Genomic DNA, 14,865 nt, shown 5'->3' with positions numbered 1-14,865 from the left:
TCTTAGCATCGTGTCTGACACACAGTAGGAATGTAACAAATGTTTGAAGTAATGAACCAAAGGAACTGTTGCCTTCCTTGAAGATGATGAAAAGTCTGGGGATAAAGCAAACAAGGAGAAACGTCTAAACATCTCAACTGGCTTGTATTCCAGCTTGCTGTCTTTGAGAAAATATATGGAATGTTTTAATGCTGGGACTAGTTTTTCCTTGGATAGATATTTAAAAAATTCCTGCTTGTGCGTGTGTGTGCAACTAGTAATGTAAGTTTTAAAGTAAAGTAATGTAAATTTTTAAAGAAGATATTATACCAAGACATTTATTTCATTTGATTAAGCCATTAGAAAAGATTAGAGGTGTCTTTAGTTCTGGGGAGATAAGTTTAACAGGGAGCGGATTTTAGGAACATCTGGGCAACACACACAACACCTTTCTGTTCCCTTATCTTTAAATGCAGCTGTCATATATATATATATATATGTTTTATATATATATATATATAACAGATAAGAGTGATAAGGTAGAAACAGCATGTTTGAAAGCTCCAATTTCTTATATCTCATCCAGGTTTCTTCTTATGGCTTCCTTCAGATATATAAATATATGGAGAACCTAGAGTTCCATTTTTCTTTTTTTTTTCCTTGGAAGAGAATATTATCTCTCTCTAACTAAGTGTTATCACCCGGTGATTGAATGTTACTGTTTGAGCCTTCTGCCTTGAATAACGCAATCCTTAAAGAGGCCCCCCGCTTCAGATAATTGTCCCTTTCTGTTCACTTAGAAGTACTTGCAGTATTGAGGTTACTGCCCAAATGAGGGCACTTTTTTGATAAGCGAGCAGGGAGTTTTGGGAGTCAGGATTTCCTTGACTCCTTGCCTTTGCTTTTATTAATTCTGCAGAGTAGCAGAATTGTTGGGTGCTGGGGCTCAGTGGTCGGAATCTGTACTCTAAGGCATCCAGTTTCTGTAGGGGATCAGCTGGAGGGGTTTTGGGGGACAGCAGAAGGACAGTAGGAGCTGAGAGCCATGTCTGACATATGTAAGTTTCGTTGTGGTTTCAATCAGATGACCACCTGATAATGACAACAGTGACATATTCTTTTTCTAAGGGAAAGGACAGCCTTTTGCAGCAGCCTTTTCCTTTCCATGTAATTGTGAAGAATAAATCAATGTTGGTTGGGTTGCAGGTCTGTGTATTGATCAGAGTTTTCAATCCTTGAAAATGCTGGTGGGATCATGTCTTCTTCCTGTTGAATTCAGTAGAGTAAAATTCAGAAGAAGTTATGGAATTCAAATACAGTCTATTATTTATCGGCATGGCTGATACAAAGAAAGCAAAACATTTTACTTACAGCAAATACATACTCAACACTGGGAGTGGTGTTGTGTGAGCAGGATCTTAATTGTACATTTACTAATTGCTCTTCTCTGTTGTGAGGTGTTGCCAGCAGATCTAAAAGAATCTTATGGTATGTTTTTTTTTTTCAAAAAGTCCTCTCCTAGAAGAAGCTGAAACCTTGATCAGTTATATTCTATACTAATGGAGATTCCCATGAGCAAATGGGCAGGATGGACCTGAGACTTGACACAAGTTTGACTCTGAAAGAAAATGTTAAACTATGAAAAGCAGTCCTTTGGACTAGGATACATATGTAACCTTAATAGCTGATAAGAGTCTTACAGATTTAATTTCACAGAGGCAGCATGGGGTGATTATACAAAGCTAGGTCTTTTTCGTGGATTTATGCCAGTCCTGTCACTAACTACCTGTACCCCTGGACAAGTTCTTCTTGGGCTGCAGTAGACCTGATTATAAAATGAAAAGGTCGCACCAGAAATCTATTGTTCAACTTTTTCTTTTTTTAGTTTGAAAAACTATCTTTACCAGTTGATTTTTACAGTTGGTCTTGTTCTAGATCTGTTTCTCTTTGTAGGACAGGCGTATCTGCTTCATTTTGTATAAACCTCCTTGGAGTGTGGATTAGAGCCTTTTTGAAATCTGATCTATTCTGCAAGGTCTAGTGTTTCTTCTGCCCACTTTAGTTTGGAACTCTAATTCTCAATGTATGGCCTGCAGTTCACACTGGCCAACTGTGGTCTCCCTGCTGGATTGGATAGTGATACAGAGATGGAAGGTTTTAAGATCTTCTGGGTGTTCAGTGATATAAGATCTTGTAGACAGGGGACAGTTTTGGTTTGTGTCACTCCCAGGTGTGGTGGGGAGAGGGTCTCAAACTTTTTAAGAACTTGCTTCCTTTCTGGGGAAAGAATCCCAGGTTACTGCCTTTGACTTCAGGCTGAGCTGTACTTCTGCCCAGCAGCTACTCTGGCTCCTGGATGTGACCTTACTCCTGAACACTTGGCTTGAGGAAGGTGTTTTCTTCTCTGATTCCAGAAAGTGAGTTGTTCAGACTTCTGGACATTCTTCCTAATCTGTGGTCAGGACTAAACCTGTGTCTGACTGGAAGCTGAACGAGATGTTGCAGGATGGGTGTCTTAAACTAAATGATAGTTTGGATGAAATGATCTTCGTAATTTTTACAATTCTAGCATTTTTGACATTGTCATCATCTCCAGGTTGCATCTGAAAATACAGCTCCTGGAGGACTTCCTTTTTTATCCTGAACTGTTTCTGTTTGTACTAGGCCACATCACATCAGCTACCTGCAATGGGAAAACACAAACACTATCACTTCCCATCTCAAAGGCAACGTTTCTTTTGGGGTTGCCATGGAATTCCTGTTTCCTCCAAAACAATTCCTCTGTCTTTGGTTTGTGATGGCATTTGTCTGTGCATGGCCACACTTCTGCTTGCTCTGGCTACCCACTCTAGCTTCTTTTCCAGTTTCTTTTGAATGACACCTCTCTTAGGTAAATTCTCTGAAGGGGTGATTTTCTATGCTTCCATCATTATAGTTTTACAGTTCAATAATGGCTTCATAAGCAGATACCTGACCAATGTATCTCCAGCCATGGTGGTGGAGGTGTGGCTCTTCACATTCTCATTTGCCACCTTTGGCCCCACCTTGCTTCTGCACTTGTGTCTATTATTGCATAAAGCCCAAGCCATGAGAGCCTGGAGAGTTTCTTTTTCCAGTGGTACCACCAGATGTACCCTTACTAATATTTTAATATTTATGGCATTAAAGCCACTAATAAAAATATCATGACAAATTCACTTTTAATTTTCTCAGATTTATGAGGAACACCAAAAAAAGTGCTATCTCTGGAATGCATTGCAGAAAAGAAGTTGGTTTGTCATAGAATGTATTTATTTCCATGGGAATAGGGCCAGTGCCCTATGCTACATGGAGTTTGATTTGTTGCAGAACATTTCTTTCCTCCCCAAACTGTGTATATTTGTTAATGACTTAATTTATAGACCAAGAAGAGGCTTAGATATTCTTGGTTTGGAGATATCCCAGAAGAGTTACACCGGCTGGCTGTCAGAATTCCCATCTGATTTAATTTCCTCAGTGTGGAAGAAGTTGGGGAGAGAATTTTTGTGAGGGTTTTAAAAAATGTAGCTGCAGATATCCCAGTCAAAAGGCACACACACAGATGAATCAAGGTTTAAAAAAATAAGACCATTCATTTTTAATAACTGGGATTTTCTGTTATTTCATTTTTTAAAAAAGCTAAAGTTCACTGAGTCTACAATGCATACTACCCTTTGCATCGAGGAGATACCTAAAAAAATGTGTGTGGAAAGAGCAGATATGGGAACTGAAGACTTTTTATATGCAAAAAATTATCACTCAAGCCCACTGAGGAAACCCAGTCTCACACCGGTTGTTCTTATTTCTTGTTTTCTGTTTTGTCCTTCTCTGATGTTGCAGAAACAGCAGAAATATGGAAAAAACAAAAACTGCTTGATGATTAACATTGTGGATTTTGGCTTAGAGTCTTATATTGAGGCCAACTACCCACTGACTTAAATCCTCCTCCTCAACTAAAAATTGGATCACCCATCCCTATTCCCAGAGAAGTCATTTTGTTGGTAGCATTCAGTTTATATGTGATTAAGGTGGTCAAATAAAAATGTGAATGAAACATAAGGATATTTTTACCTCCCATATTTATTTGGGCTTAATTGGATGGTAAAGATTCAGTGTCATGTAGCTATTGAAATCCTTGTTGTAAAATGTAGCATGTGTTTCCCAAAGCTAAACTATGTTATTGATAAGACCTATTTAGAAATGGGAGAAAAAGACATACACAAACTCATTCACACAGAAATATTCATATATATACGTATATGTGTACACAGATGTACAGAACCACAGATACATGCACATACCTGCACGTATATAGCTAAACATATACATATACACACACCATAATTTATTATCCAAACTAGTATACTTTACTAATAATTATGGCAATATAATGGATACAAACTAGAACTCTCCTAGTCAAAATGAGAGGCATAGTCACCTACTTATGTAGTACATTGTCTTCCATTATGAGACAAGAACCGCTTATAAAAAGATTGGTCATTCTGTGCTGGGGATTTTATACATTCATTCTCATACCGTGATGGTGGGGAGAAGTTTAGTAAAGACTTCATGTCCCTTAATAGAGTTAGTCACTTTCTACTGAGATATTGAAGCTAATCCTGATGCTCTCATTTATAGTGCTGGCAGGATTATTAACAGATTTGCCTCTATTGGTTTTCTCCAGAAGTCTTCCTTGTTTGCATTTTTTACGAAGGTAATTTGATTTTTGTTAGTAAAAGTAGTAGAGAAGTTTGGCAACTGGGTACTCCACAGACATGCTGTTTCCTCTTCTTCATTTGCTTTTCTCTTGTTAAAGTCATCAAAATGTTGACAGCTGCATAAGTCTTTTTAAAGCATTCATAACATGACAGATATTACAGATATTTGTCATTTTACTTCCAGTAAGTGACAGTTGAAATTAGCTTTTTGCAGTATTGGAAGATAGTGCGGGTGTAGTGAGTCCAGTCAAATTTGTCTCTCATTTCTTTAATGTACAAGTGATTTCCAGTCTTGTTAAGGACCAAGGACTCAAAGGATGTGGGGAGTGGATCTGGGGTTTTACTGGAAATTAAACGGGCAGGACAATGGTATTTCATAGCATGGTAGGTTTCAGCAACGAAAGAGTCCCTGGGGCCACATCCTTAAATCACACTCCTGATGCTCAGTCCCTGCCTCACCATCGTTAAACACAGAGCCCTCCTCCTCTAAGTGAAGACCTTCAGAGTTGGAGGTTCAGTCCTTCTGAAGCAATCTGTTCTGTTTTTTAGAAAGCACCATTTGAAACCTGTTTATTATATTGAGCCTAAAGCTCCCACTGTGTAATTTCTACCCACTGCTCCTGATTCTCTGCTATTATGGCTTTAAGTCCTAAACCTTGTTTTTCTTTTCTAAAACAATAACAAAAATAATGACTAATACTTATGGATCATATACATTGTGCTAGGCATTGTGGTAAGCACTTTTTATGCATTATCCTATTTCATTCCTGCGACTTCAGAGAGTAGGCATTATTATTATACCTAATTTGAAGAAATTGAGGCTTAGAGAGTTTGAAGTAACTTGCCAAAGGTAATTCAGAGAGCTCATTAGTGGCAGATCTGGAATTCTCATCCAGGTCTGAGTGAGGCTAAACCAATGCTTGGTGACATTGTATAAGTCATGAAGGTTCTCTGGATCTCCTTCTCCATGGGTATTATTCTGGGGCTGGCCATGCATCTCTCTTGGGGTATTTGTGAGGATTAAACAAGAGAGTGACATGCGGTGTACATACATGGCATTTTGTTATTGCTAATAACATTGTCATAAACATCCTTAAGACCACATACTAACATTCTGATGGCATCATGTAGTTAGTAGGTTTGCTTTGTTTTTTCATTCCATTCTGTTCTGTCACCAGTCTCCTTCTCCCCACTAATTTAAAGTGTATCATTTTTTCGAGGTCCAGGGCAAATCCTACTTCTGATGTGGCTTAGATTTAATTTCCTAGTCCACAATAACATCTCCTTCTTTGGAGCTCTGTTGTGTGATGTGTTATTTGGATGTTTTTAATTGTAAGTCACAGGAAATTTAAAAAAAAAACACTTAAATTATATTAAAGAAAAAATGGCTGTCATGGTAGCAATGGTTTTAAACAAGGCATGAGCCTGAAACGCAGTCAGTCTGACTAGGTTTAGTTGGTATCTCTCCATTTCTCAGCAACTCTTCCTCAGTGAAGTTCCTCTTATTTGGGGGGCTTTGCCCCATTGCGAGGTGACTATAAACAGTTCTTAGGATTAGATGTGTCCTGGTTCAAATCTGACAGGAGAGACAAAGTTCAATTCCTTTAGTGCTGTAACAAGATTCCTCAAATTTGAATCTCATTAGCCTGATAAGTCTAAATGGAATAACATCCTGTCGTCAAAACAGTTACTGTGGCCAGGAGTAACAGTAGGATGCTGGTAGGATTTAGCCAGTTGGACGCCATTCTGGGACAGAAGAATGTACATGAACCAAATCTGGGAAGACCAGAAAAATGTTAAGAAGAAGGAAAAGGGGGATGGATAAAAGGGAGGTGGCCAACAATTGTCTGGTAAATATGATTTGTTTATATTTCTTATTTTATATGGAAGTTTCTTGAGGACAGGGACCTTGTAGTGGTGTTTTACTTTACTTTTCATATATATATATATTTCTCTTCCTATCTACTCCAGCACATCTCAAACCTTCTTACATATTGTATATTCTCAATAAGTATGTTGAATGATTTTTTGCTTTGCTAGATAATAATGCCACCTAGAATGAAATAGGCTATAAAAGAAAATATCCAGTAATTCCATATACCTCCACGAGGAAGGGGAAGTAGGTAGGACAGGAAGTTAATAATAAAATTAAAGTTTAAAAGAAGTCTTGTCTGGGTGTGGTGGCCCACACCTGTAGTCCCAGCACTTTGAGAGGCCAAGGGAGGAAGATCACTTGCGCCCAGGAGTCTGAGACCAGCCTAGGCAGCATAGTGAGACCCAATCTCTATTAAAAAAAAGTTTTCATTGAGTACAAGCGCCCTTATTCAGATGTAACTTAGTCATATAATTCTATGTCCTTCTGCAATCTTCAGTTAACGTGATGGTGGGCACTGAGAGAATTATTTTGTAGGGAGAAAGTTCCTGTCTTTTTAGCATATTAAATATGTTGTTAATGAAATTGGAACTTTCAGACCACTATAGATTTATCATAGGCGGTGCTGCATGAAGGGAAAGGTATATTAACCTTTTGTTGATTTGAAGTCATTTTACCTTATGCTCAGGAGCCCAATTAACATTATTGATTTGAGTCATACTCATCAAGATCAACTTATTTTGTGTTAATTTCCTTCAATGCAGAGAGAGCTGAAACCAAGTAGAGAGGAGTTAAGATAGAATGATTGATTTGGCTATGAGGAGCATGTTTTGTACCATAATCTCATTTTAATGCTTCAGTAGTTAAGTTGTGCCAAATTGCTTTTGATGAGGCAGTCATTTTCTGGTTGAGATTCTGCTTAGTCCTTATATTGGTCAGCTATTTCCACAATAATGCTACTTAAGAAACTACCTCATTTATTCTCTTGCTCAGGCATCTGCAGGTTGACGGTGGTTTGGTTGATCTAGGCCGGGTGGCTCTGCTCCAGGGTACAGGACAGCCAGCCTTGATCCCAGGCTGTGTGTTGGCTTCAGGTGTTCACCATGTGTGTTTGTTCTGGGGCCCAGGCTGAAGGGATAGAGGTCGCATGGAGCATGCTCTTCTCATGGTGGATCAGTGGAGTACAGGAGCCACGCCAAATAGCACAAGCACACTTAGGGCCTCTGTGCACATTGCACAGCGAAATTTCATTGTCCTGAGCAAGTCTCATGGCCTAGACCAGTATCAGTGGAGCAGGGAAGTAAAGTCTGCCCACAGTAGGAGGGGAAACGAGTGACTGTTTGCTGAACAGTAATCCATATTATCATGGGCCTTCTGGCCCTGTAACTCTTAGGTCAGGGTGCTGGTTATTTGTCTCATCATCATCATGTTATCAAGCCAATTTCTTGACCTAAACTGGGAGAAAACGCTTTTGAATTTTTCCCAGGATTAAACTTGTGATCTGACTCAGCCTCTTGCTCATGAACTAACCTGAAGATGCAGCAGCTTATTGAAGACTCTCTTCCAGCCTATCACCACCTTCTTTTAGGCGGGTCTAACTTTGCTTTCAGCTTTCTTGTGACATTGTAACTCCTTCTTTAATTTGAGATAGGGTGTTTTCCAAGGACTTCAGAATCCGCCAGGTGAGATGCAAGACCTAGGTTGAAATTAAACCTAGGATTAAACTCTGAATTCTACCTAGGATTAAACATTCCACACAGCAGAAAACCACTACTCTAACTGTGAAAGCCTTGAGAGCAAAGATAGTATACTGTTTTCTCTTGGGTCCTAAAGAATCTGGCACATAGTAGACCCTCAGTATGTGCTGAATAAATGAATGAATGAACGATGAATGGCAATATTGTTTTCTTTGTAGAACAGTTAAATAAAAGCGGGAATGCATGAGAGAAATTAAATAGGAGGAATAGCTCTTAAGGAGTTAAAGCAACAACCAGAAGAGTGTGTGTGGGTGTGTGTGTGTGAGAGAGAGAGACACACACACACTCAATACCAATATATATACATATCTGTGTGTGCACATGTGTAATATACATATATGTAGACACTATATTATGTATTATATAGTATATGTACACATACTATTTTATTTACTTAATAGACCTGATAACTCTGTGAAGGAGGAAATTAACGATCATCAGCAAAGCTAGGTTTTCCAAAGACCACGAGCCTGGAAAGTGTTAGAGGTTAGATTTGAACCTTATGTGTCCAATTGCAAGTCAACTGCTCCATCTGGGGGCTGCTTCTTGGAGGGGGTGGTGAAATTTTATTTTCTTCCTCACAAGGACTTTCCTTTTACCTTGAGCCCGACTGTTTGACTCAGCGCAGCATCAATCCCCCTGAGACTGGCCTGTTAAAAGTGGACACATGGAACTTAAGAAAAAATGGAGCAAATGGCTAGAGATAGAGGGCTGCTTTCCCTTTCCATTTGAAATTAATGTTCACTGTATAAAAAACATAAAGCATATCCATCCCCAGGGACTCGCCTGACATTTTAAAACTTTCATCTGCTTTAATTCACGACGTTCAAGGTGGGGATATACACGTTGCTGAGCTCCTGTAGCTGGTTGGCCGCGATGTGCATTTCCTCTCCTGGCGTGCTGGGCTGAGCTTTCTACAGGCCCAAACAAATTATATAGCTTATTTAGCTTCCTCTAAAAACAATAATGGGCCTATTCAGATTTTGTCTGTAATTTTACTTTGTTGTTGAGCAGTATTAATAATGCTGCTGTAAACCAGGCCAAGGCAGCACTCACCAAATTTCCTTGGCTCTCATGATAGGGTAAATAGCTGCTCGCAGAGCACAAAGGGAAACATGTAGATCGTCTCAGCGTCAGTTAGACACGCTTGCCTGGCTTGGAGCCGTGTTAATATCACATCTTGCAGATTTGGCAAAGGCTTTAAGAGTCCTGTATTTCAAGTTGGTTTTTATAGAAACTTGCTGCAGAACTGGGCAGGATTAATCATGGCTGAGATATATCACACTTAGTACAGTATTAAATTGTAGCAATGGAATGATGCAAAACCAGTTCATAACCTTATAAGAACATTGCATGCTACAGTAATCATAGAGAAATACTGTATATTCAAATTAATGGAGAATAAAATATCCTGCACTCAGTATTTGGTGTCAGGCAAGGTTCCTAGGTGGTGTTCATTTCCTTTCCTTTACCTTACCTGAAAGCTGGCCAAGGCAAGCCTTATGTCTTTCTGGAGTTTATTATCATGGTGGACTTGTGCACGTGGAGGGGATCTGCTCTGGATAGCCTTGGCTTGGCAAAGAGACTTAAGCAGATCTTCCTTCATTCTTGAAAGATTATTACACACCTACTCTGTGCTAGCCACTATGCTGAGCACGGGGCTTACTAAGTCTTAGGACTCCATCCCTCACCTCACAGAGCTGCCTCTGACTAGGTCTATGTGGGAAGTTCATTGCAATTCTAGAATGCTGCCTCCTGCCCCACCAGAGTTTTATAGGTTTTTATGGATCTGATTCTTATCAACTTGACTTCAGACAAGTCTAACTTTGCTTTCAATATTCTTGTGACATTATAACTCCTTGTTTAAACATGTGTCTTAAAACATGTGTCTTAAAAACACATGCATGTGTTTTTAAGGGGACCCTTGGAAGATCTTTGGAGATTAGCTCTGTTATTGCCTGTGCCCCAGAAATCAGTGGAAGTTTTGCCATTCCAATTCGGCTGAAGTATTTTGTTGGGTAAAGATAAATTAAAACATAAATTAGAAAGCAGTGTGAGGCATTATCAATGTCTCCTCTCTCCAAAAAATCTACCAGCCAGTGAGAGAAATGGTAAAATAGATTCAAATGAGGGTCCATGGAGTCTCTTTAAGAAACCTTTAAGCTTAGTAGACCCTGTAGGCTGAGTTAGGTCAGAGGCTTTCTCTGATGCCTAGACTTCTGGACACCTGCTGGGCGTTGTTGTTATATCTTTCACCCACACTCCCGTTCTTTTCCCAATAACACCATCAAAATGAATGTCACCTTTGGGGCCATTTCAGAGTAGACCCTGCCTTTAACTTTAGAGTTCACTGTGGGAAATGACTAATGGTAAGAAAATTCTTAGCCAGATATTCCTAAGTCTTAAATAAAAATAAAAATAAAAAGTAGCAGTTTGGGTCCGCTGTGGCCATCTGACTCAACCTCTTGCCCATGAAGTATCCTGAGGAGGCAGTAGCTTAATGAAGACTCCCTTCCAGCCTGCCATCAACTTGACTTCAGACAAGTCTAACTTTGCTTTCAATATTCTTGTGACATTATAACTCCTTCTTTAATTTAAGATGGGGTGTTTTCCAAGGACTTCAGAACCTGCCATCTTGATTTGCAGTGGAAGAATGGGCCAAAGAGAAATTGTTTGGGGCTTAATGGACCACCATGCCTTGCCATGAACACATATTTCAGGGCTTGAACCAGTGGCCTCAGGCCTCCCAGCTCAGTGAGGCAGCCGAATGCAGCTTCCTCTCATCCCACCAAAGAGAAAATATTTTCCACTTTTTCCCAGTTTGTCATCATTACTGTGCAAGTGTGGCCAGGCATCTGTATTTCTTAACATGCCCTCTGCTTATTTACATAATAAATGCCTACCAAACAGGGGCAATTATTTCTTTTTCCCTTTTCAGTTTTCAAATTGGATCTTTTCTCCTTCTGGTAGTTAAGAGAGTCACTTAAATTTAATTTTATAATCTTTCTGAGTTCAGATAATACAGATACTGATTTTGTTGGATGTAAAGCTGCTGCAGTCATGCGCTGCTTTGGGATTCTTACTATATACATAATGATACCAACAAATAGAAAGGTACTTTCAGGCATTTCAGCCAGAGGCTTGAAAAAAAAAGGGTGCCTCACTGTGTTTAGGAATGTCTCAGGGACAGACATTTGTTCTCCTTGGGGATTTGAGAATTTGGAGAGTTCTCCTGGCCTGTGAAGGGCAGATTTACATCACAAGGTATTCTTCCAGTGGTCACAAACATGGGCAGTGGCATTCCAGGCCAGAGTCAAGATGTGGCTGGGAGTGTATCCACCCATGTGCTCAAGTACATGTAGGGATACCTCTCTAGAGAAAGAGAGAGGGCCAAGCTGAGTTTTCCAGGTGGCCCCACCTATCTGCCTATCCATATCCATTTATTCATCCATCTATCTTCTCATGTGGTCATTGAGAGCTTGTCGACTTCCAGACACTGAGGAAGCAAGATAAAGAAGACATAGCCCCTGGTTTTGAGGGGATTGAAGTCCAGGGGACAAAGAGATACATAAATAATTTCAGCATCATGTCATAAGGGCGATGACAGAAGTATGTACAATATGTTTGCAGTGGGTCTGTTGTTCAGAAGAAGTCAAGATAGCTTTGTTGGATAAAGAGTTTGAGCTGGCTTTTGCATGTGAGTATGGGATATGGAAAACAAAGTAAAAATAAACAATAGTAAACACAATAACAAACAAAAACAACATAATAATAGTAGCTTGTATCTATTGATTGCTTAACTATATGCCAGCTACAGTTCTAAGTGCTTTACATGCATCTCATTTAATCATTATACCAGATATATGAGGTGGGGCCCTTATCATCTCTGTTTTACAGATAAGGACTTTGAGGCATGGAGAGATGAAGAAATTTGTTAAGGTCACATAGCTGTGCAGTGGGAGAGTTGGGATTTGAACCTAAACAAGCTGGAAAGCTGCAAAGAAACATTCTCTGCTGAAGGAACAACAGGGTAGAGAGGTGTGAAAGGGGCCAGCTTAGTCAGGGAGGACAGAGGGCCACTGGGGATGGAGGGCAGGTGATATGATTGTACCAGCTGGGCATATGAGAGCATTTAGAGATGTGATCATGTGAGTGGAAAGGCAGAGGAGAGCTGGGTGGTGAGGCTGGGAATCTGCCCAGAGTCTTCTTTCTGCATTCTTTGCCTGGCCTTCTCCTGTTTATCCCATAGGTCTCAGCTTAAGTGTGAGGCTTTCTCAGGAAGGCTTTCCCCCAAACAAAGAGCACCTTATTATTCTCGTGTTTTCTCCATGGTGCTTGCATGTTCATAAGACTGACTCAAAGGCTGTCTTCCCAACCAGACTGTAAACTCCTGAGAGATGGGACTGCGTCTGCTTTCTTCACCATTTATTCTAATGTGTAGTGCCTGGCACATAACAGGTGCTCAATAAATATTGGTTGGCTGACTACATAGTTCCTAACCCTTATATTTACTTTCTTCGTTAATGATACCCCTATAGTTGTTTGTTTTCATAATATCATATTCTCCACATGTTCTATGAACTACAGCCATTTTCGTATAGGAGGTATTCAAATACAGGCATGCCTTGTTTTATTGAGCTTTGTTTTATTGCACTTTGCAAATATAGTGCATTTCTTACAAATTGAAGGTTTGTTGCAACCCTGTGTTGAGCAAGTCTGTTGGTGCCATTTTCCAAGAGCATGTGCTCGCTTCGTGGCTGTGTGTCCCATGTTAGTAACTCTTGCAATATTTCAAACTTTTTCATTATGACTATATGTATTATGCTGATCTGTGATCCATGAACTTTGATGTTCCCATTATAATTGTTTTGGGACACCATGAACCTTACCCATATAAGACAGAGAACTGAATAAATGCTGTGTGTGCTCTGACTGCTCCACCAACCACCCATTCTCCCATCCCTGTCCCTCTCCTCAGGCCTCCTCATTCTCTGAGACAAAACAATATAGAAATTAGGGCAATTAATGACCCTGCAATTGGCTCTAAGTGTTCAAATGCAAGAAAAAGTCACATACCTCTCACTTTAAATCAAAAGCTAGAAATGATAAAGCTTGGTGAGGAAGTTGTCAAAAGCCAAGACAGTCCAACATGTCAGCCTCTCATGCCAACTGGTTAACCAAGTTGTGAAAGCAAAGAAAGAGTTCTTGAAGGAAATTCGAAGTGCTACTCCAGTGAATACATGTATGATGAAAAGTGAAGCAGCCTTATTGGTGATATGAAGAAAGTTTTAGTGGTCTAGGTAGAAGATCGAGCCAGCCACAACATTCCCTTAAGCTAGAGCCTAATCCAGAGCAAGGCCCTAAATCTCTATAGGTCCGTGAGTGATGAGAGAGGTAAGGAAGCTGCACAAGAAAAGATGAGAGCAGAGGTTGGTTCATGAGGTTTAAGGAAAGAAGCCATCATCTCTGTAACATAAAAGTGCAAGGTGAAGCAGCAAGTGCTGATGTAGAAGCTGCAGCAAGTTATCCAGAAGATCTGGCTAAGATCACTGATGAAGGTAGCTACACTAAACAACGTATTTTCAATGTAGTTGGAACAGCCTTCTATTGGAAGAAGATGCCATCTAGGACTTTCATAGCAAGAGAGGAGAAGTCAATGCCTGGCTTCAAAGCATCAGAGGACAGGCTGATTCTCTTTTTAGGGGGTAATGCAGCTGGCAACTTGAAGTCAATACTCAATTTACCATTCTGAAAATCCTAGGGTCCTTAAGAACGATGCTAAATATACTCTGCATGTGTTCTATGAATGGAACAACAAAGTGTAGATTTCAGCACATCTGTTTACAGCATGGTTTACTGAATATTTTAAGCCCACTGTTGAGACCTACTGCTCAGAAAGAAAGATTCCTTTAAAAATATTACTGCTTATTGACAATGCACATAATCACCCAACAGTTCCAATGGAGATGTACAAGGAGATCAATGTTGTTTTCATGCCTGCTAACACAACAATTCTGCAGCCCATAAATCAAGGAGTAATTTCAACTTTCAAGTCGTATTACTCAAGAAATATATTTTGTAAGGCTCTAGTTGCTATAGATAGTGATTTCTCTGATGGATCTGGCAAAGTAAATTGAAAACCTTCTGGAAAGGATTCACCCTTATAGATGCCATGAAGAACGTTTGTGATTCATGAGAGGAATCATAAAATACCAACATTAGCAGGAACTGGGAAGAAGTGGATTCTAAACCTCATGGGTGACTTTGAGGGCTTCAAGACTTCAGTGGAGGAGGTAATTGCAGATGTGGCAGAAATAGCAAGAAAACTAGAATTGGAAGTGGAGCCTGAGGATGGGACTGAATTGCTGCAATCTTGTGATAAAACTTGAATGGAAGAGAAGTTGCTTCTTCTAAATCAGTAAAGAAAGTAGTTTCTTGAGATGGAATCTACTCCTGGTGAAGATGCTGTGAACATTGTTGAAATGACAACAAAGGATTTAGAACAAACTTAGTTGAAAAA

The 14,865-nt window shown here is 39.7% G+C and overlaps 1 protein-coding gene across 10 annotated transcripts in view; it reads left to right on the top strand.

Moving 5' to 3' along the window:
* LRMDA (leucine rich melanocyte differentiation associated) overlaps window positions 1-14,865 on the top strand; it is a 1,127,800-nt gene that overhangs the window by 235,180 nt on the left and 877,755 nt on the right. For 9 of the 10 annotated variants that reach the window (XR_008510802.2, XR_008510800.2, XR_008510804.2 and 6 more), the window contains one exon: window positions 1-14,865. This exon is cut by the window's left edge. The exons of the other annotated variant lie outside the window; for it this stretch is intronic. The gene's annotated coding sequence lies outside the window, so the exon portion shown is untranslated. 10 annotated transcript variants of the gene reach the window in all.

The sequence above is a fragment of the Pongo abelii genome, chromosome 8 (genome assembly GCF_028885655.2).
Source record: "Pongo abelii isolate AG06213 chromosome 8, NHGRI_mPonAbe1-v2.0_pri, whole genome shotgun sequence".
Lineage (NCBI taxonomy): Eukaryota > Metazoa > Chordata > Mammalia > Primates > Hominidae > Pongo > Pongo abelii.
Note: the sequence above shows the minus strand (reverse complement) of the source record. Positions and strands in the feature narration are given on the sequence as shown.